This window comes from Sminthopsis crassicaudata, chromosome 5 (assembly GCF_048593235.1).
Source record: "Sminthopsis crassicaudata isolate SCR6 chromosome 5, ASM4859323v1, whole genome shotgun sequence".
Taxonomy (NCBI): Eukaryota; Metazoa; Chordata; class Mammalia; order Dasyuromorphia; family Dasyuridae; genus Sminthopsis; species Sminthopsis crassicaudata.
In genome coordinates, this window is record NC_133621.1 from 120,224,924 (window position 1) to 120,246,364 (window position 21,441).

The 21,441-nt window shown below is 33.6% G+C and overlaps 1 long non-coding RNA gene across 1 annotated transcript in view; it reads left to right on the forward strand.

The window, feature by feature from the left end:
* LOC141543169 (uncharacterized) overlaps positions 1-20,866 on the forward strand; it is a 51,014-nt gene extending 30,148 nt beyond the window's left edge. The window contains exons 2-3 of the long non-coding RNA XR_012482364.1: positions 17,322-17,416; positions 20,241-20,866. This is a non-coding gene — a long non-coding RNA (uncharacterized LOC141543169). The remainder of the gene's footprint in view (positions 1-17,321; positions 17,417-20,240) is intronic.
* The last annotated feature ends 575 nt before the right edge of the window (positions 20,867-21,441 follow it).

Genomic DNA, 21,441 nt, shown 5'->3' on the forward strand with positions numbered 1-21,441 from the left:
CAGTGCCTTAAACATAGTAGGCACCTAATAAGTTATTATTAAATTGCATTGAGCAAAGATTATAGATTTAAACCAGGAAGAGAATGTAGAAGTCATCAAATTCTGCATGAACTGACTGATGCTGAGTGAAATGAGCAAGACCAGAAGATCATTATATACTTCAAGAACAATACTATATGATGATAAATTCTGATGGAGGTGGCTCTCTTCAACAATGAGATGAACCAAATCAGTTCCATTTGTTCAATAATGAATAGAACCAGCTACACACAGCAAAAGAATTTTGGGAAATGAGTGTGAACCACTACCTAGCATTCCCATTCCCTCTGTTTTTTGTCCACTTGCATTTTTTATTTCCTTCTCAAGTTAATTTTACCTTTTTTCAAAGTCCGATTCTTCTTGTGCAGCAAAATAACTATGGATATGTATAAATATATTGTATTTAACATATACTTTAACTTACTTAACATGTATTGGTCCACCTGCCATCTGGGGGAGAGAATGGGGGGAAGGAAGGGAACGTTGGAACAGAAGGTTTTGCAAAGATCAATGCTGAAAAATTACCTATGCATATATCATGTAAATAAAAAGCTATAAAAAAAAGAAGTCATCAAGTCCAAATCCCTTATTTTATACATGAGGAAACTGAGACAGTAACAGGTTAGATGTCATACATGTAATAAATGTCTGAAACAGGATATGTAGCCAAGTTTTCCTGACTCCAGGAGATCAGATTATAAAAATGATAGTGTTTTGATAAAGATGGATAGGGGAAAAGAAATCTCACCAGCTCTCAGGATAGATAGGAAGATTGAACATTTATTAAGCACTTTTTATTTTCCAGGTCTATGCTAAGTATTAAGGTTACAAATATTTGCAAGGAAGACAAACTTGCTTGTCCTCAAGGATTTCAAGTAGAAGGAAGAACACAAAGATAGTAAATGGAGAGGGAGAGGATGATGAATTCCAATAGCTGTGAGATATCCCAAAATAGGATTTAAAGCCATCTCAAAAAATTTTGTTAATATTTTCTACCTCTATAAATAATCCTTTGGTATTAATTTGGGTACTAATATCATTTTTATTAAATTGGCTCAATCCGTCCATGAAAAATTAATATTTCTCCAATTACTTAGATCAAGTTATAATTTTAGAGAAGAGGAAGAATTAAAATAGACTCATGCCCAGTTCTCTAGAGTACCTAATTTTGTTCCAAAGATATATTTAAAGTTATCTTAAAAGAAACAAGAAACCATAGCTACCTAGCATCCAAAAAGATATTCAGTCAGACTTAAGCTCCTCAGAATATAAGATTTTGCAATATTATTAGCTACAAGAATTCACAGTGACAGTAGAAAAGAGAGTGTTTACTAGTAAAGGCCTATGAGTATTAGATGTAATGGCAAATAAGATTTATGGCTGCTCAACCATGATTTTTATAGCATGCAAGATCTAAATTCTGAAATAGTCTTCATGTTCAGGGAACATCAGAAGCTCTTGTAGTATAAAGCAATGGAAAGAGAATTAGTTTTGGAGTCAAGAGATTCATGATCAAATATTATTCATGATACTATGTGTATGAGTTTTAGACTTTACCTTTTTCATTAGTTTCCTCATTTGCAAAATGAAAGGATTGAATTAAAAGGCCTCCGAGGTCTGTTCTAGCTATAGAGTTATGATCATATCTGTGCATCTGAGATCCTATCTGATCACACTTATGAGAGAGGCTCGCAGCTCTCAAATGGAAACAAAAAAAGTTAAGATATGCTAGAAGATAAGGGATTAGGAAAAAATTGAATTTTTTAAAAGATAAGAGCAATTCTCTATTAACTTTATTATTTTAAATATCCCCTAACTTCATTCAAGAATGCTTTATAAGCACCCAATTTTAAGTTTTCCTACTTAAGTACTTTTACTTCATTTTCTTGAATTTTTTAAAGAGCTTGTATATTCAAATAGTTCAGAGGGTAAAACTCTGGAAATTTTTTAATCTCAGACACTGTGTCTCCAACACTTTATGATAGCTGACACAGGCCTTAGATTTCATCTCTGCTTGCAGCCAAGTCGCATGATGTCATGGAAGAGGTTTTAGGATATGAGATATTGTTCAGTAGGATGTCAATTTTCTCTATATTATCAAAGAACAGATGTAGTAAGCAACCTCAGTTCCATCAAGATTATAGGACATTTATAAATATTTTGTTAAGTATCTAATATATTTCTTAGCAATCTATAAATAACTTCAAAATATGCTTACGTATGCTATGCTTTTCATTGCATGAACTAGCATGACAACATATCTCTCTATCTTGAACGGCTGAAAGATTTCTAAAAAAAAATTATCAAGAAATCAATTATATCATTTTAGAAGCTGCACATTAATTCTGGTAATTTGAGAGGCAATAGCAAATGATAGGTTTTGAGGTGATTCAAACTCAAACTCAACTCTTTGTCATTTTCCTTCCAAGTAAAACAAGTGCCCCAAAAAACTGCAAGTGCAAAAGCTACATAAAAGATACATATCTATAATTAGATTCCTGGGTCCATTTCTGTTTTCACACATTTATATAAAGAAGCTACAGCATTTAATAAAAATAACTTCATAGAAAATGATCTATCAAGACCAAATACAAACACATGAAGTAATTAGAAATTATATGTTTTGATTGACCACATAATCAAGCTGTAACCCCAAGTCACTTCTTCAGGGGAATGAACTTGTAACAGTGCTAAAGAGCAGCTGTTAACTTCCTATTTCAGCAATCATTCTAGGAAAAGAAAATATTTAGAGATGTTGAGAGGTAGTGATTAAAACAATTCTGTTATTCCAATAAGACTACTGAATTTAATTACATTATTTTCGGTTACTAAGAAATTATTGAAGAGGTTCATTTACAAAATACTTGAATTTATGCCAAAGAATTCAAGGCTTTGGACTGGAAAGAAAAAAGAAAAACTATCTAACCCAACAACATTTGGAATCATGAATATCTTCAACAAATTGCCTGACAAACAGTTGCCCAGATTCTACTTGAGATATCTGGCAACAGTAAATTCATTATGTTGTGAGTAAGCCCTTTCAATTTTCAGAAAGCTCACATTCATTGTTCAGAAGTTTCTCTTTATATAATATCTTCCTCCTCTTTGTAAATTATTTTAATTTTCTTTTTTTATTATGGGCTTGATAAATTCCAATAAATATGACATTTTTAATATATGAAGAAACAAGAGACTGGTACATGAAATTATGGCCTTTTATTCCCTTGTTTTCAAATGAAATTTTCTGCTTATCTGTATTTTCTTTTGCCCTTCCTTCATCTTTCTTCTGAATATTTTAAATGTTTCACTGATGTTCCTTTCTTTACTTCTTTTTATATTGTTGTCTCTATTCACTCTAATAACCAAATTCTCAAAATCAAAGTAATAAATAAGTTTAGTCAAGTAAAATAAATTAATACATTGACTATGTCTGGAAATGTATTCATTATTGTGAATTTCTGTCCAATTGATGAGCACTTGCTTTGTTCCCAATTCTTTGCTAGAAGAAAAAATGTTTCTATAAATAACTTTATGCCTATGCAGATCATTTCCCTCTATCTTTAATTTCTTTGACATATATGCCTAGTAATGGTAATCACCAAGTTTAACAGTATGTACTATTTAGTGATTTATTGATATAGTTCCAAATTTCTTTTCATTGGTTGGACCATTTCATAGTTCTATTAACAGTGTATTCATTGGTTTACCTGTCTTCCCATATTTTCATCAATTATTGCCATTTTCTTTTTCCATTATCTTTGCCTATCCATAATTTCTATCTATTGTACCTGTTTGCTTTTTAGAAACAAACAAATCTGCTCCATATTCTACATGATAAACCTTCAAATATTTGAAGTCATCTCTCATTACTTATTAATCTTCTATTCTCCAAGTTAAACATCATCAATTATTTCAATCAATTTTTATATAACTTGGTTTCAAATTTCCTCCCTCACCTAGTTGTCCCCTGTAAACACATTCCAACTTGTCAATTTTCTTTATAAAATATGGTGCCCAGAAATGCATGTGAGGAAATACATGTATGCATATATACATATATGTACATGTGTGTATATACAAATATATTCTCACACATATATATATACATGCGTACATATACACTAAATATGTTCTCATCAAAATAGAGTTTAGAGAAATTGATATTTCCCTCTTTTTAGACACTGACTCTCTTCATTTTATCATTGTTGCTGAGTCATTTTTCAGTCAGAACCAACTGTCTGTGACCCATTATGGGGTTTTCTTTGGCAGAGATTCCTTCTCCCTCTCATTTTCTAGATGAGAAACTGGGGCAAACAAAGTTAAATGACTTGTCCAGCATGACACAACTAGTATATGTATGAGGCCAGATTTGAACTCAGAATGATGAGTCTTCCTGACTCCAAGCCCAGACCTCCATCCACTGCACTATCTATCTGCCTTCTCTTATGTTAAGCATGATAATTTTCAATATGGAATATACTCAATATGGAACTATGCTCAAAAGGGCTATCAAAATGTGCGTACCCTTTGATCCAGCAGTGTTTCTATTGGGCTTATATCCCAAAGAGATCTTATAAGAAGGAAAGTCCCATGTTTGTGGCAGCCTTTTTTGAAATGGCAAGAAACTGGAAACTGAGTGGATGTCCATCAATTGGAGAATTGCTGAATAAATTGTGGTATATGAATGTTATGAAATATTATTGTTTTGTAAGAAATGACCAGCAGGATGATTTCAGAGAGGCCTGGAGAGACTTACATGAACTGATGCTGAAGGAAGTGAGTAGCATCAGGAGAACATTGTACACAGCAATAACAAGATTGTATGATGATCAATTCTGAAAAATGTAGCTCTTTTCAACAGTGAGGTGATGCAGGTCAGTTTATTAAGGAGAGAGTCATCTGCACCCAAAGAGAAGACTGTGGATCACAACACAGTACTTTAATCACCTTTTTGTTGTTGTTTATTTGCATTGTGTTTTCTCTTTTTTTTTTTCCTTTTTGATCTGATTTTTCTTGTGCATCATGATAATTGCAGAAATATGTATAGAAGAAGTACACATGTTTAATATATATTGGATTATTTTCCATGTAGGGAAGGGTGAGGGAAGGGAAGGAGTTAAAAATTTGGAACACAAGGTTTTGCAAGCATGAATGTTGAAAGCTATCTATGTATGTTTTGAAAATAAAAAGCTTTTTTTAAGCTTCTACATCTATTATTATAGCCATGGTGGTTCAAAGAAGTTGATTTTATTTCCTATATTTAGATGAATATTATAGTTCTCTTTCATTACTGATAGCTGGCATTTACTCAATACCGTTGGTGACATCAATACATTATGATGATGATATTGGTAACATTATGCCTTTCTCACTTAAGACTTTTAAAAAGTAAATGTAAGAGGGAAGGAAAGTCAAAGGAAATCTTTATCTTGTCATTTTTAAGGCCATACATAAACTCTTGCTCTTTTTTTGTTTTTATAAAGGTGGAGATCTATGATTATGTAATACTTCATGTAATATCACATTTTTTTCATGTGTCGGTTGATTTTGCTAAGCAGGGATTTTTCCTTCTTTTTTAAAAATTCATTATAAAGGATTGAACTCTGAGAGAGGAAAAGATAAATTGGAAAATGTAGATGACATAGAGTATTTATCAACAAACGTATTTTTAAATCCCTTACACAATAACTAGTTTATTAAAGAAAAAATTATATTACCTATTTTTTAATATATTCTCATTAGAATGGGTCTGAGAACTGTTCAAGTTGATCTATTCAGTCAAACCTATTAGATGGTCCATCAACAGAGCTTGGCATCAATCTGAATGTGAAAATATGCTGGTTCTGGCAAAGGCAGGACAGAGGTCATTAACCTTTCAAAAGTGGGGTAACAGTCTGCTCATTCTGTGCTTGGGAAGTAAGGGTAGTGTTGAAGATAAAATCCAGGAAGAAGAAACAGAATGCTGAAGATCTGTCCCTAAACCCAGATTAAAAAAAAACAAACCTTTCTATCCCAAACATTACACCAATAGTGACACATTAAGTCTAAATTTTTAGACTTAGTTAATTCTGTTATTTTTTAAGTGATTGTTCTTCTGAAATCAATATATCTCCTGGAAGAGTTAACTCTGTTTGCCCATAACTTTAGTGTTGATTAATTGAATCCTTTAATCAAATTTCTTTTTATCACACCAAAAAAATTCCTTAACCAGAAGTGAAAGTAAAATGGGCTACCTCTAAAAGAAGTGAGATCTTTATCCCTAAGGGTCTTCAAAAAAAAGATAAGATGCTCATTTGGAGGAGATTTTGTAACAGGGACTCTTGTTCAGTTACATGTTGGACTACATGAACTATGAAGTACCTTCTTAGTACTGCATGGGGAGGGGGTATTATAAAACTTAGGCAAAATTATTCTACTGATATGTTATATAAGATACAATCATATTATACAGTCAAAAAATGAATCTGCAAAGGGATGATTGGATCCCCAGAGGGTATGTGATCTGATTCCAAGGGGTGTATGATCAACCATTCAGGTGGTGGGAAGAGGATCACATTCTACTCTCATTGCACTAGGCACCCATGTAACTTGTCTCCAACATGATCATCTCTTCTCTTATATCCCCCAAACTCTCCCATTATGCTTTGTCTTGTATGGTACAAGCTTCCAACCTCAACCCTTCTACACCTGCTATTGATTTCTCAGAGCATCTACTTGCAGTAATTGTGCAAGTATCACTGGGAAAATTCTGCTTCCACTCCTTTCCAGAAATGCTTGGTCCTAAAGGCAGACCCCAGAGGCAGATGCTCTGAGAAGGATAGGCTCTGTGATTGGGGGCAGTGATCACTGAAAAAGGTTTTGATTTTCATTTTTCACCACTTGTTCATAATTTGCCACCTATTCAATATGGTGGAACAAAGGAGGTCACATAGGATGAACAGGCTTGGATGGATTATAATATGGATTAAAAATATCATGATATTATCTTTTTCCCTTAAGTCTACCCATTTTTAGAAATTCTTATTGCTGAGGACACTCCCATCCTTCCAGTTGCCTACGCTCTCACAATCTCAATGTCATTTTCTACACCTCCCTTTACTTCACACATACCCCATCCACATATCCAATAAGTTGCCAACTCTAATTAGTTTTGTTTCCATATCTTTGGTATCTGGCTCTTATCTGTTCACACAACCTCCATTCTAGTTAAGGCCCTTATCATCTCTTGCCTAGATTTTTGCTGTAACCTCTCGATTGGTATTTTTGCCTCAAGTGTTTTCTCTACTTCCATACATCCTCCTCAAAGCCATGTCCAAGTGATTTTCCTAAAGTACAGATCTGAACATGTCACTCCTTACTCAATAAACTCCAGCAGCTAAGAAAATATAAATATATTGAGAAGGTGTTCTCAAAAAAATTTAATAATAAAACAACATAATCAAAAAACTTTAGAGATCATTGAACTAGAAGACAGAATAGGATCAAAATGGAGCAATTTTTTAAAATTAATAGGGTAGTTTTAATACCATCTCAAATGTACCATTCAAAATGAATTCAAGTATCTTGTGAAATTGACTGTTAAAACATAATAAAATTTAAATCAAAAGGAAAATATAGATTAAGAGATTTCATATAACATTTCAAATAAGTGGTTTTTAAACCTATAAATATACCTACAGGCATACTTTAGGATCTGAAGTCACAAAGTACACAAGGATAATCCATTTAAAAAAAGAATTCTGTCACTAGATTTTTCTTTTCTATAATCTAATATCTATCATTTCTGCATTGTCAGCAATGACGTTTATAGTACAAATTCTTACATTATTTTTCAAAATACCAGAGTAATTTAATATATCTAGAGCTACAAGGAACCCTAGAAATCATTTAGTCCACCCCTATTTAACAGATGAGGAAACTGAGGCCCAGAGAGATATGATGGCTTGCCCAAAGTCAGACATGTAATAAGTGGCCAGGTAGAGCATCAAAGATTCAAATCCAAGACCTATAGCTCCAAACACAATATTCTTTATATTGTAGTCATAAGTATTTACTCTCCATCAGCCATAAAAAAATCATTCAAAAAGGTCTGTCAAGCTTTATTTGTCCCTTCTATCCTCAATGACTCCATCCCAACGTAAACCCTCAATTCCTCATACCAGAACTAGTACAACCTCCTTATGACTGGTTTCCCCAATTCCAATCTCCATTAAGTAGTATGTTTTTCTTCTCCTTATCCGAGGAATATCTCTGTTTAAGAAATTATTCCCATGTATCCTACTACTGAGGTAATTTTCCCAGAAATATTTTAGCTCCCCTCTTTGGGGAGTTCTTGTCTTCCTTCTCTGTACTTTGGCAGAAATCAATATTAAAAATAGCTAGCATTGACATGACTCTTTAAGGTTTGAAAAGTGCTTTAAAATAAACTCTCATTTTATCCTCACACCAATTCCAGTGAGAAGGTAGTATTATTGTCCCCAATTTCTTGTTGTTACTCTGTCATTTCAGTTGTATCCAACTCTTTGTAATCCTATTTGGGGTTTTCTTGGCAAAAATAGTGAAGCTGTTTGCCATTCCTTCTCCAGTTCATTTTACACTAGAAGGAACTGAGGCAAACAGAGTTAAGGGACTATACTAGGATCACATGGCTAATAAGTGTTTAAAGTCAGATTTGAATTTAAGTTTATCTAACTATAGATCCATTATTCCATCCACTGCACCACCAAGCTACCTTAAAAGAGAGAAGGATAAAAATTCTGTCTTTGTAAATCTCTATGATTGATGGTTTTCTTCTGCTCCAAAAAATTCTTTTTGAGAGCTTGACAATCTTACACTTAGAAATCTTTCACATAAGCTTTCCCTCCTACCAGATATTGAAATTAATGCACAAAGTCTAACTTTACTCCCTCATCAGTTCCCTTCAACAGGATTTCCTTTTCCCCTACAAATTTAAATAGCTAGGCTTGAAATAAAACTATTTTTCAAGGGATATTGGAATTACAAATCACCAGACTAGAACATAACTTTTTAAAAATACTTTTTGTTGATGCTTTTTGTTGTTCTACCATCATCATTCTGAAAAATGACTTTTTCCTTCCCGCCCCAAAACAAAACCCTCCTTTCTAAAAAAAACATATATATATATATGTATGTATATATATATATGTATGTATGTATTATCTCCACAAAATCTCATGCATTTATCTTCTTTTCATTATTATAAAAATTTAGTACAATCAGCTCAAAAAGGACTTTAGAGTGAGAGTCCTTCCTTTCAAATTACAGTGGTGTTACCTGTTATTCATGTGATTATGAGTAGTTCACTTAATATCTGAAGTAAGTCCATGGGAAATCCACTGATTAATACATCATAGTATCATATACATATGTGTATAGAAATATTAATTTTTAAATTAAACTACTTAATATGTATTAAAATTTCTGGAATCAATTTTTTTCATCTGAAAAATGATAGGGTTAGATGAGATGGACTTAAACTTTACATTTATTCTCCAATATATTATGGAATCATTCACTTAGAGAACTTTTGGAAAAGAACAAATAGAGGTACGTTTTGTTTCTCTGATTCCATTTAGCATAGATAGAATATAAATAGGCAATGTGGTCGGGATTTTTAGAGAGGAAAATTTAGAGGACACCAAAAAATACTTTCCAAGACATGCTTCTTTTTTTCTGGGCCCGTGTTCTAGTCTAGTCTAAGGTTGACTTAGAAAAATCAAATGGTTCATAGGTGGAACTAAAAGAAAATTATATAATCATAGACCATCTAACTTTTAGTAAAATGAAGTTTATTTAACAATAATATGAAAGAATATTCAATAAGGATACATCAGTGGTTCAGTTGGGAAATCTGTCCTTTGCCTTTGCTTTGCTGTGACAGTATGTGTCAAAGCCTAAGAAGCCTTAATTTCCCCTTGTGTACTGGGCTGTTCTGTTTATATCACTGGGAAACTATTTCCACAGTTTGAGACTTACTCCACTGTAATTAGGTCTCAAGTATGTTATATTTGCTTTTTAAGGAAAACTGGCCAAATTTATGTAGAGTAGATATTGTTCCCATTCTATTCCTTTATAACAGTAGAGATAGCCTTATCCCAGGGCAGTCTTCTTCCCCTTCAGTAGGTTAGATATTTTGTGGTATCTATTTTATTTCCCAAATCACAGATTCCATAGCCTAGGTAAACCTACCTCTTCAGCATCACTTTTATGATTTCTCCCAAAATTCTAGTTTCATCTCTGTTTGGATAGTGAGGTAGCTAAAGCAGATTCCATACTCAATAAATAAGCATCAAATAGTTCATCATTTCTTTTTTGCCCTCATTCCTTTTCTTCTATTCAGTTGAGAAATAGGATGGAGAAAAGCAATGAAAAAAACTCAAAGATTATGATGATGAGTAAACTGAAACACATTGTTAGTTTAGGGTTGAATTTGTCCTCTTAATTTCCTGAGAATGGCTATTAGGATCAGATATTAGTGAAGTTCCTAAGTAATCAAGATTTGGGGGACAAATGAGAAATCCTACACTCTTCTGGGTTTTAGTACATAGGTACTTTTAAATTTCTTGTTTATATTTTAAGAACACTGTCCAAAAACAACATGATAGTAACAAATGATGGTGATGGTGTGTTACTCATATGAGAAAATGGTATGATTATGTTCTAGAGAATCCTACAATTCCATAATATATTTTCTGCTTGTAGGTTTACTATTCTTTACCTTCTTTCCTCTCCCCAGAATTAAACCTCCCAGAATTTCTTTTCTGAAGAGCCTTATAATGGGATTTTTTAAAGATTTTATAACTTTTCACTATAATCAATTACTGCATATTTAATGAATGCTTTTTCCCCTCAATAATTATTGCTCTTCTTGTTTTCAAATAATAATAAAGTTGATTTCCTCTTTTTACATTAGCCATCACTGAAGTCTTATCTGATTGATCACACTGTGATTTTAAGTCTTACAATGTGAAGGAAATGAACAGATCTATTAATGTTGAAGTTTAGAGTCAACATATAAACTTGAATTTTTCATTCCATTTCCTTTAAAAAATTCATTGTAGAATCAAACCCAATAAACAAATTTTTACATTAATACTTTGACAAATCTAAATTCTTATGGATATGAGTCCCTCTGAAGGTACAGATAGCAATCCATCCATGTCTATTCACTCTAAATTCTTGCACATATCATCCCAAAAAATCCTCCACTGGAAATCTGCCAAACATACTAGACACCTTTCTCTACATCCCGTGACATTTCATGAATACCAATGCCAAAATGTGGGATATTTATGGGTTATGCCTTTGATCTTGCTACATTTCTAGTCCCTATCCTTTTCCAGTCATACATTTCTAATGACATGTGTTATATAGTTTTTCTGTAATGTTTTTCAGTCACTCAAACCCACCACGCACCAAGTCATTGCCCCTTGACTGATCCTCAATCATAGCTATCACCACTGGAAATATATTGTTGTACAGAGCTCGTATGAGTTTTCCCAGAAAAGAAACTGATAAATTGTCCATACTGGCAATCACATTCCTTTGTCTTTTCATCTTTTCCTCCTTACAATTTAACTATCATCCTGTAAGAACCATAATCCTATTCTTTGGAGAAGAGTAACCTTGAAGCCAGGAAGACATGATTTCAAGCCTTTTCTCAGACACATACTGTGTAAATAAGAACAATTCACTCAATCTTTCAGTGCCCTGAGTCCATCCTCTAAGTTACACAGTAGTAAGTGCTAAAAAATGGAAAGAGCACCACCTCTGGAATTAAAAGGCATATGTAGGTATAAATCCTATCCTTAATAAGTCCAGCCTATATGGCTTTGAACAAGTCACTTACTCCTTGTGTCTCAGTTTCAGAGGAGTGGGTTGAACTTCATTTTTGTGAAGTCTCTTCCAACTCTACATCTATGTTCCATTGATCCTATGTATGTCATCCTGGTTACTTATATTCAAATGCTAAATGGAAAATGGAGGCAACTTTAAGTAGTGGAAAATTGTATCAGCAGAAGGTAAATTGAAGCAGATCTTCCCAATCTGAAAAGGCTTTTTGTACTGACCTAAACTATTACATGCATATCATCTAAAGACAAGCTTAGCTGAGATACTAGATGGTAGGCTGGCTACTAGTGATGGGGATAGGAGGATCACTTCAACTCATGGAGAACATCTTCTAAACATAGAATGATTTTCATTTACTTCATTGGAATAAGTATGCTCAGTGAGAAAATCTGGAGCTCTTAAAAATCTCAAATATTATATATTTTAAGGAATATAAGTTGGACCAGTCTTAAAAGTCTTAAGTAATATATGTTGGACTAGCCTAGACACAAACACACACACGTGTGTGTGTGTGTGTGTATGTCATATATGATACCATAATTGGGGGAGGATTTCATTCAAAGTGCTGTTTTGTTCTTCATTTCACATTGCACGTATCTGAGGTTGATAATAACAGAATCTAGACACATCTTTTCTTCTTAACCAAAAGTATGTGTATCTCAAGGGAAAAAAATCTCTAATTGAGAAAACTTGTAAACAGACTTTCCACAGCAATCTGTTTTGATTTTTTTTAAAGAGTGAATTCTTATTTTCATCACTTTACTAGAACAACTTTTTCATTAATGATCTCCTTATCATTAAACACAATTGCCTCTTCTTTGTTCTCATCCTCATTGACCCCTTTGAGTCATTTGACACGATAGACTATTCCTTGCTTGATATTGTCTCTTCCCTTGATTACATTTGATGCTATATTATGAAAGATGTGTTCCTTACCAACTCCTAATGGCAGTGGTTTCTTTTTTCATTCCTAATTTTAAATATGATGAACTTCAAATACTCTGTATTAATACTGTTTTTTCTCAGTATTCTCTTAGTGATCTCACCCAGTCTGATAAATCTAATTAACATATTTGTACAAATTACTACTGATCTATCCCTCCATTTCCAATCTCTCCCCTGAAATGAAGTGTTCATAGTTCTAATTGCCTGATGGAAGACTCCCTGTAGATGTGCCACAACCACATCAGACTCAATGTATCCCAAATGGAATTTATAATCCCCCCTGAAAATCTCATTCTTCTTCCTCACTTCTCAATTTCTGTTAACATCTATATCATCATCCTAGCCACCCAAACTTATAAGCTCAATCATCTTTGTCTCTTCTTTATCCTTCATTCTGAAGGAGAAATTTCTAATCGATTTTATCTCCACAAAATCTCATGCATTTATCTTCTTTTCATTATTATAAAAATCATTTTTTCTTGCTTAGGCTGTGATTACTGTCTTTCTGCTTCTAAGATTCCCTCTTTTCCCAATTTATCTGTGTACATCTGAGTAAATAATTTGATCACTCTGATCATATTGTATTTCTACTTAAAATGCCTTCAATGCCTCTAAAATTACAAACTCATGATTCTCATGTCCTTTCCATCTTTTCAGGCTCATACCTTCATTAATTCACTTGCTATGTTCTCTATGAAAAATTTTTTATATATGCCTATACCTCTCACATTTATCATAACACTTTGCCTAGACTTCCTCTTAGCCATAACATTGTCATTTGTGTGATTATTATTTATGTTTTCCCACATTTTAGGTGACTTCAATGGGAGAATAGCAAAAAATGCATTGGAGAATATAATTCAGGATTAATAGGAGGGTGAAAGAGGATTAGATTGATTTGAAAATTTATGTGGCATTTTCAATGATTCCAACTGCTACCATATATATATTTACATGAATTTGTTTGGAAATTGTATATTCTTCTGGAGATTCTGTGAGATTGTGAGTCATTGAACACTATATGATCTCCAGAAAATCAAAATTTCAGGTAAAACAAGAGACAAAGAAGAAATATGTGATGAGCACCTCAGTTTCAACATATTAGTAAATAATGATATATATCCAAGAAAAGAATAAAAAACATGAAATCAAGAAGAGGTATAAGAAAAGAAAAAGCACCTGTCATGTAATAAGAGCAGAGGAGATAATAGATGGTGAGGTTGAGGGCTGCACTGATTTTGCAAACAATATTAAAAAATCCCAAAAGAATGTCTCCAGAACATTGGATAGCTCCCCTGTGGATGATTTGTGGAAGGATTCTCACTAGGTAAGGTAAAATATGGGTTGTGATTCGCACTACTGGAAACGGGGTCTACATCAATGAGAACACAGATTTATTGTAGTACAGAAGCAAGTCCTTATCTTCTGTTAGATCAAATTTCTTGGAAGTAGTATCAATATTGGTAGCTAATTTTGCGACCCAAAGAGCTCAGGACAGTGCCTTATCAAGTAATAAGCACTTAATAAGTTTTTTATTGAATAGAGCTGAATAAAACCAAATTCTTAATTATAGCAAATTGGCCTACTCTAATTCCTTTGCCTTCAGTTTCTTTTATGTCTTACAGATTTCTTAAGCATGATGAAAAATTGCAAAATAAAAAGTATGACTAATTAACAGGTCTGATTTCACAAACCACATGTGAAAATAATCAACAAGTGTTTACTGAGAATTTTTTATTGGCCAGGCACCAAGGTTACAAAAATAACTAGAATAATCCCTATATGCAAGGAACTTAAAATCTATCTGGACAGATAAAAAGATCATATGTGAGTATAAATAAAATAAATATGAACATGTCAAATATTAATATTCATAAGAATAGAGCAACTAGGTGGCCCAGTGAATAGAATGTCAGGCCTGAAGTCAGGAGTTTCCTTTCCTGATTTCAAGTTTAGCCTCACTTACCCATAGCACGCACTAGCTATGTGATCCTGGGCAAATCACTTAACCCTGTTTGCCTCAGTTTCCTCATCTGTAAAATGAGCTGGAAAAAGAAATAGTAAACCACTTCAGTATCTTTGCCAAGAAAACCCAGAGGAGTCATGAACAGCTGGATGAGATTAAAATAACACAATAACAAATTTCTAAAAATAACATAAATATAGAAGAATAAGAATAGATCATAATAAAGAATAAGAGACTAAGTACAAATATCTAAGGTTACTTTATAGTTTATAGTACTTTATAGTTTGAAAGAGGAAGTGCAAGCAGGAGACAGAATTTCATCATAATTTCATCATATTAGAGTTATATCTTGTATGTCTCCACATATTCCTCTAACTCTAATTCCACTTGTTCTAACTTTGATAGTGACACTAGCCCCTTTGATGTTTCTCCCACAAGCAACTTGATTTCCCAACTTGACCATTTCATTGCTTGTTTCCCAAGCCTAGAATTCCTTGGCTTTCTCCAAGTCTCAACTAAAATCTTCTGCAAGAATCCTTTCCCCTCCCTCTTAATTAATTAATGAAGACAATTCATAAAAGGAGTCAATTGTTAAATTTCAATGTAAGCATTTACACCCTAGAAATAAGGAAACAGTACAAGTCAGGACTTGGTTTATTGTTTCGTTGATTGTCTAGACTTAGTAAACTGATGAAGGAGATTATAATAAAGCAGATCAAAGTTGAAAGTGAGTGATTAGACTTCTTTTGTCAGAGAATAAGTTATTAAACATTTACCAACACACCACTGCTTTGCTGTGTTACTTTTGATATTCTCTCCAGTTTATGGAAATTGAGTGGCAGTCTATCAGTTGGAAAATGGTTGGATAAATTGTGGCATATGAAGGTAATGGAATATTATTATTCTATAAGAAATGGTGAACAGGGTGATTTCAGAAAAGCCTCAAGAGACTTAGATGAACTGATGCTGAGTGAAGTGAGCAGAACCAAGAGAACATTGTACACAGCAATCAACTGTGGCAATCAACTGTGATGGATTTGGCCCTTTTTATCAGTGCAGTGCTTCAAGCCAATTCCAACTGAATTAGAATAGAAAATGCTTTCCCCATCCAAAGAGAGAACTGTGGTGGCTGTGGATCAAAACATAGTATTTTTGCATTTTTTTTCTTTCTTTGATTTTTACCCTTTTGGTCTGATTTTTCTTGCACGATATGACATATAGAAATATATTTAAGAGAATTGTACATATTTAACCTATATAAGATTGCTTGCTATCTTGTTGTGAAAGAAAAATGAGCTAGTATGCATAAAATACTTTTTAAGCCTTAAAGTACTATGTAAACATTATTGCTGTTGTCATTGTTATTATTATTATTTTCTATTAGTTACAGATGTTATAAAAACTAATCAGGCATAGTATATGGAGAACTGGCCTTTAAAACATTAAGTCTAGCTTCCAAAACACTTTCTTGTGGTTTTTTTTTCCCAATTTGGTGTGTTTTTTCTTGCACAACATGAAAAATATGGAAATATGTTTAAAAGAATTGCACATATTTAACCTATATCAGATTGCTTGCTGTTTAGAGGAGGAAGGAGGCAAAGGAGGGAGGGTATATGACTGGGTATATGATTCTCAGCAAGTCACTTAAAATCTGTGCCTCCAGTGACTCATTTAGACTTTAAATTACAGAGCATATCCCAACCTGATTGGTAGAAAACATTTATTCACCACATAGTTGTCTAAACCAAATCTAGTCCCTACTCTGGTGTCTTCAGAAAAAAAAAAAAATATATATATATATATGTACATATATATATTAGTATATAACATATAAATATATAATATATAAACACATTTTCTTCACTTTCTTTTGTATATAATTTGCCATAAAATTGGGCAGAATTGATGTGTTCTCTCTCTCTCTCTCTCTCTCTCTCTCTCTCTCTCTCTCTCTCTCTCTCTCTCTCTTTTTTTTTTTTTGCTGAATCAATTGGGGTTAAGTGACTTGCCCAGGGTCACACAGCTAGGAAGTGTTAAGTGTCTGTGACCAGATTTGAACTCAGGTTTTCCTGACTTCATGTCTGGTGCTCTATCCATGATGTGGTATCTCTTTTGAAAATATTTTTGATATAGGGGCATCTAGGTGGCCCAGTGGATAGAGCACTAGCCTTGAATTCAGGAGGACCTGAGTTGAAATCTGGTCACAGACACTTAACACTTTCTGGCTGTGTGACCCTGGGCAAGTCACTTAACCCCAGCCTCAGGGGGGAAAAAAAAGAAAATATTTTAATATGATAATATTTTGTGGTTCAAAGATCCAAATTTTATTATTTTCCCCATAGGGCATTAAATCCCAATCTGTTTCAGATGATCTTAGAAATCAACCTAATTTGTGCATGTCAGCAATTGCTTTGAATATATGTGCTTCTTTCTCACTTTTTAAATTGGTGTTAATGATGTTGCTGCATTAGAATTACAATATTAATTAATATGTCCTTAGAGTGGCTTGTACTCTGAAAGAAGGAAGCCCTGAAATCTACTGAAGAGGCAATTAGAGTCCACAGGGTAACCATGAAGTAATTCCAGAGTTCATGGGTATGTATATTGATCTAATTCCAGAGATGCTTTGTGCCACTTTCAAGGGCACTTCAATCACCCTTCTGGCTGGTGCCCTCTGGCCTATAATCATTAGTTTGCACACATTTATTATATCCAGTGCTGGAGGTGAATGAGAAAAAAAGTAATGACATGTGATAAAAGATGTTGAATATTACTGTGATGTGATCTCTTGTTGGAGATACTGAGGGAGACCCTGTGTGAAAATGACCTGGTCTCCTAATAGATAGCTACAGCAGTAAGGGGATCCAGACCATTTCCTTTAATTATCATAGGGATAATCCTGATCTATGTGGGGGCAGCCCTAACATGAAAAAATTTGATTTCTATAAATTTGTTCAGGCACTAATGTTGACAATGTTCTCTACCCCTAACCTGTCATTCTTCTAGGAAACAAGAGGTAGACTCAATGCCAGAGATTTCATGATCAAGAATGCAAGAAAGATGCATTTATTAAACATCTATTGTATGATAAACATTGAACTCATTTCTTAGGATAAAAAATAAAAATTAAACAGTCCCCATTCTCAAAGCTTATTGGGGCAGGTAACAAGTACAAACATAATAAAGTTCAAAATAAATAAAAAATTGAGGGAGGCAGTAATAGTTTGAAGTAATCAAGAAAAGTTTTGTATAAAAGGTAGTGCACGAGCTGAGTCTGGAAGGAAATAAGAAATTGCACAAGGGATAAGTGAGAACAGAGAACATTCTAAGATATGGAAGATAAAGTAGTATATGTGAAAAATAGCAAAAAGACCAGTTATCTCCTTCTCCATCTTCCTATATAGACTCCTAGCAAATTTGAGTAAGGAAATATTTGTGGATTCTGTGGGAATCCACAGGTCAAGAACTGACCCTAGCTGCATATAGTAAACATGAGCCATGGAAATGGCATAGTATTCCAGTCTCTGAAGGGTATATCCACAGCCTTCCTATTTCCATTAGTCCCAGAGCCCCAGATTCAGAGTTCTAGATGCTTACAGATCAGATGAAGGCTTTCTGTGGTTAGACCTCTCTGCATACTTTTTGAGTTAGTTCTAGCAGATTCGTCAAGACACACTGGGCTAGAAAGTCTTTTACTCAAGAATTGAACTAATAATAATAATAACAATTAACATTTGTATACATCTTATTATGTACCAGGCCTGTGCTAAGCACTTTACAATGATTACCTCCTTTGATTCTTACAACAACCTTGGGAGGTAAGAATGATTATTATCCCAATTTTACAGATGAAGGAACTGAGACAAATATATCAAATGATTTGCCCAGGGTCACATGGCTAACAAGTATCTGAGGCCAGATTTTAAGCCAGGTCTTCCTGACTTCAGGCCTGGCATTCTGTCAACCGTACCCCTGGTTGGATATGGTTGCCTTTAACAGCAGCTTTAAGCCTCATATTATAATGGAATAGTTTATCTGTGGACTGCCTCAGCTCTATGGAAAACATTTCCCTCCTCAAATGTGCTAATAAGGGAGTCCATAACTAGGCCTACCACATTCAGAATAATAATAAATAGGTCTATAAAATTTTAAAATTTCCACAAAACACCTGCCTCACAACTCCATGAAATAGATATTTTAAGTATTATTATCTCCATTTTTACAAAAAGGAGATTGAATTTTGAGAGGCTTTATGACTTGCTTATAGAAGGATTTGGAATATATAGATCTCTCCTGACTTCAGCCTCAAGGCTTTTCTCACAACCTTATGATGCATCCCAGAACAAAATGATTCATTTCTTTGAACAGAAAGGTCCAAGTAAAGGCAACCCCAGGACAGACTTTAGATCAAAACTACCTAATTCTGTTCTTATGGATAAGCATGAGGGGAGGAATTAAATACCAAATGAACTGGCTAGAGAGGTAATATAGCTCTTCTAGCATTCAACTGAGTCATTTAGATAGAGAAGCATTTGTAGTATGGGTAGAGGCAAACCACAATTTATAACTTCCTTTTGGCTTATGATTTAATGCAACATCAGCACTGTAGGAAAGGGGCCAAAAATTGTAAATTTCTGTAGGTGTGATAGATTGTGAGTTCACTCCCTTCTGGCCCCAATACCTCTTTTCTCTAGAAAAATAGAAAACAGAATTGTGTCCTGGATTTTTTGTTGTTATTGTTATTTTGTTTGTTTGTTTGCAGTCTTGAGTTTTCTTGAAATTCACGTTTCATTACTAGAATGTACTACTCTTTCATTTCCCTCATACAATCCTTAATTTCTTTCTAATTTCATCTCAGGTTTTGTCAGTTGCTCATTTCCTCCCTTTAAAAATTACTTTGTTTATATACATATGTTTATATACATATTATATATAGCATTTTCCCACTTTCATATATAAACAGATTACTAAGAAAAATGAAGAAAAAGACCTTTTTCATATTAAAGACTACTTTTGTCCTTGTATTCCCCAGTACCTAAAACAATGCCTAGCATATAGTTAGCATTTAAATACTTGCTGAATCAATTAATTACCATTAAACTGTATATGATACATCCTGAACAGAATTTAAAGCTAGAAAGTCTCTAGAGGATAGCAGAGTGCCAAAGACGTGGTCTAGGCCAGTCAAAGTTAGAATTTAGGAAGCATCGTGATATGGAGGAATAAACCAATAGTAAGTAGAGTCCAAATAAAGCATGTCAGGGAACTAGAAAAAAAAAATTGGAACACGTTTATAGGATAGGGCACTAGGCAATGCACATAGTGAATAAAATTATGTTTTTATCCAATAAACAATTGACTCCAATCCAAAATAGGTTTATTTCCAATGTTTTAATGAGATTTTGCTTTCTCCTAGAAGCTGGCTGTTGATGCTGTTTGTCCTTCATTTTTTAAGAAGACCAATGACATGACATTATAAAGTGATATTTTAATAAGTAAGGTGAAGTTGTACAAAGTTATCAGCCTCACTTTCTCTTCTAATCATCAAAGTCCAGTGCTACGACAAAAATCAGGATAACTGGTGATGGGGAAGATGTAGTGGATGATGCTGGAGTCTTCAATGTCTAATTATAATCCACCTTCATGACTGTTGGAACAAATTGTTCTTATCCACTCATTCCACCAGAGGAAATCTTCATATACTTGAGATAGATATCCTTTTAACTCAGTGATGGATCTGAGGTTTGTTGGTTGCCCTGAATCTGGTTTAGTCCATCTCCCAAGAAGACTTGTGGCTGCTATGAATTCTACAGCTTCTTGAAGCCCAGATGGGAACGAGATGACTGGTTGGACACCAAAGATAAGTGAGCAGCCCTTAAGATAGTTCAATAAATCCTCCCACTAGAAATACTAATCCTCCCTTAAGATCTCATACACCCCAGAGGTTGGCTTAGGGTTGAAACAAAAGTCTTGTTATTCCAACATACTCTAAATTATAAAATAAATGGTCATCCTTGAGTGAATGGGAAGCTCAAGATCCAAAAACTGTCTCATTTGTGTCTTCAACTCCCCAGTGTCATACTCTCTGGCACATAGTACGGGAATAATAAAAAAAATTCTTTTGATTGGTTGATTTGTTAAATGATCACTTATCCTGGACCAAGATTCCTACTAAACCATGGGCCAGTGTCAAAGTAATACTGTTGTCTAAATCAGTCCTATTGATTTAGATATAAAGAGTGATGGTATAAGTAAATTTATAGAGCAAGGGATATACTACAAGAGAAAAGGGAGAAAGGGAGGAATTTATGACCAAAAAAGAACTAGAGAATATTATGAAGTGTAAAATGGATAATTTTGATTATCTTAAATTTAAAAGGTTTTGGGCAAACAAAACAAAATCAGCCAAGATTTAAAAGGAAGCAAAATCTGGGAAACAATTTTTACAATCAATATTTCTGATAAATGCTTCATTTCTGAAATTTATAGAGTATTGAGTCAAATTTATAATAACAAAAATCATTCTTTGATTGATAAATGGTCAAAGGATATGAACAGATAATTTTCAGATGAAAGAATTAAAACCATTTCTAGTCATATAAAAAATCTCTAAATCACTA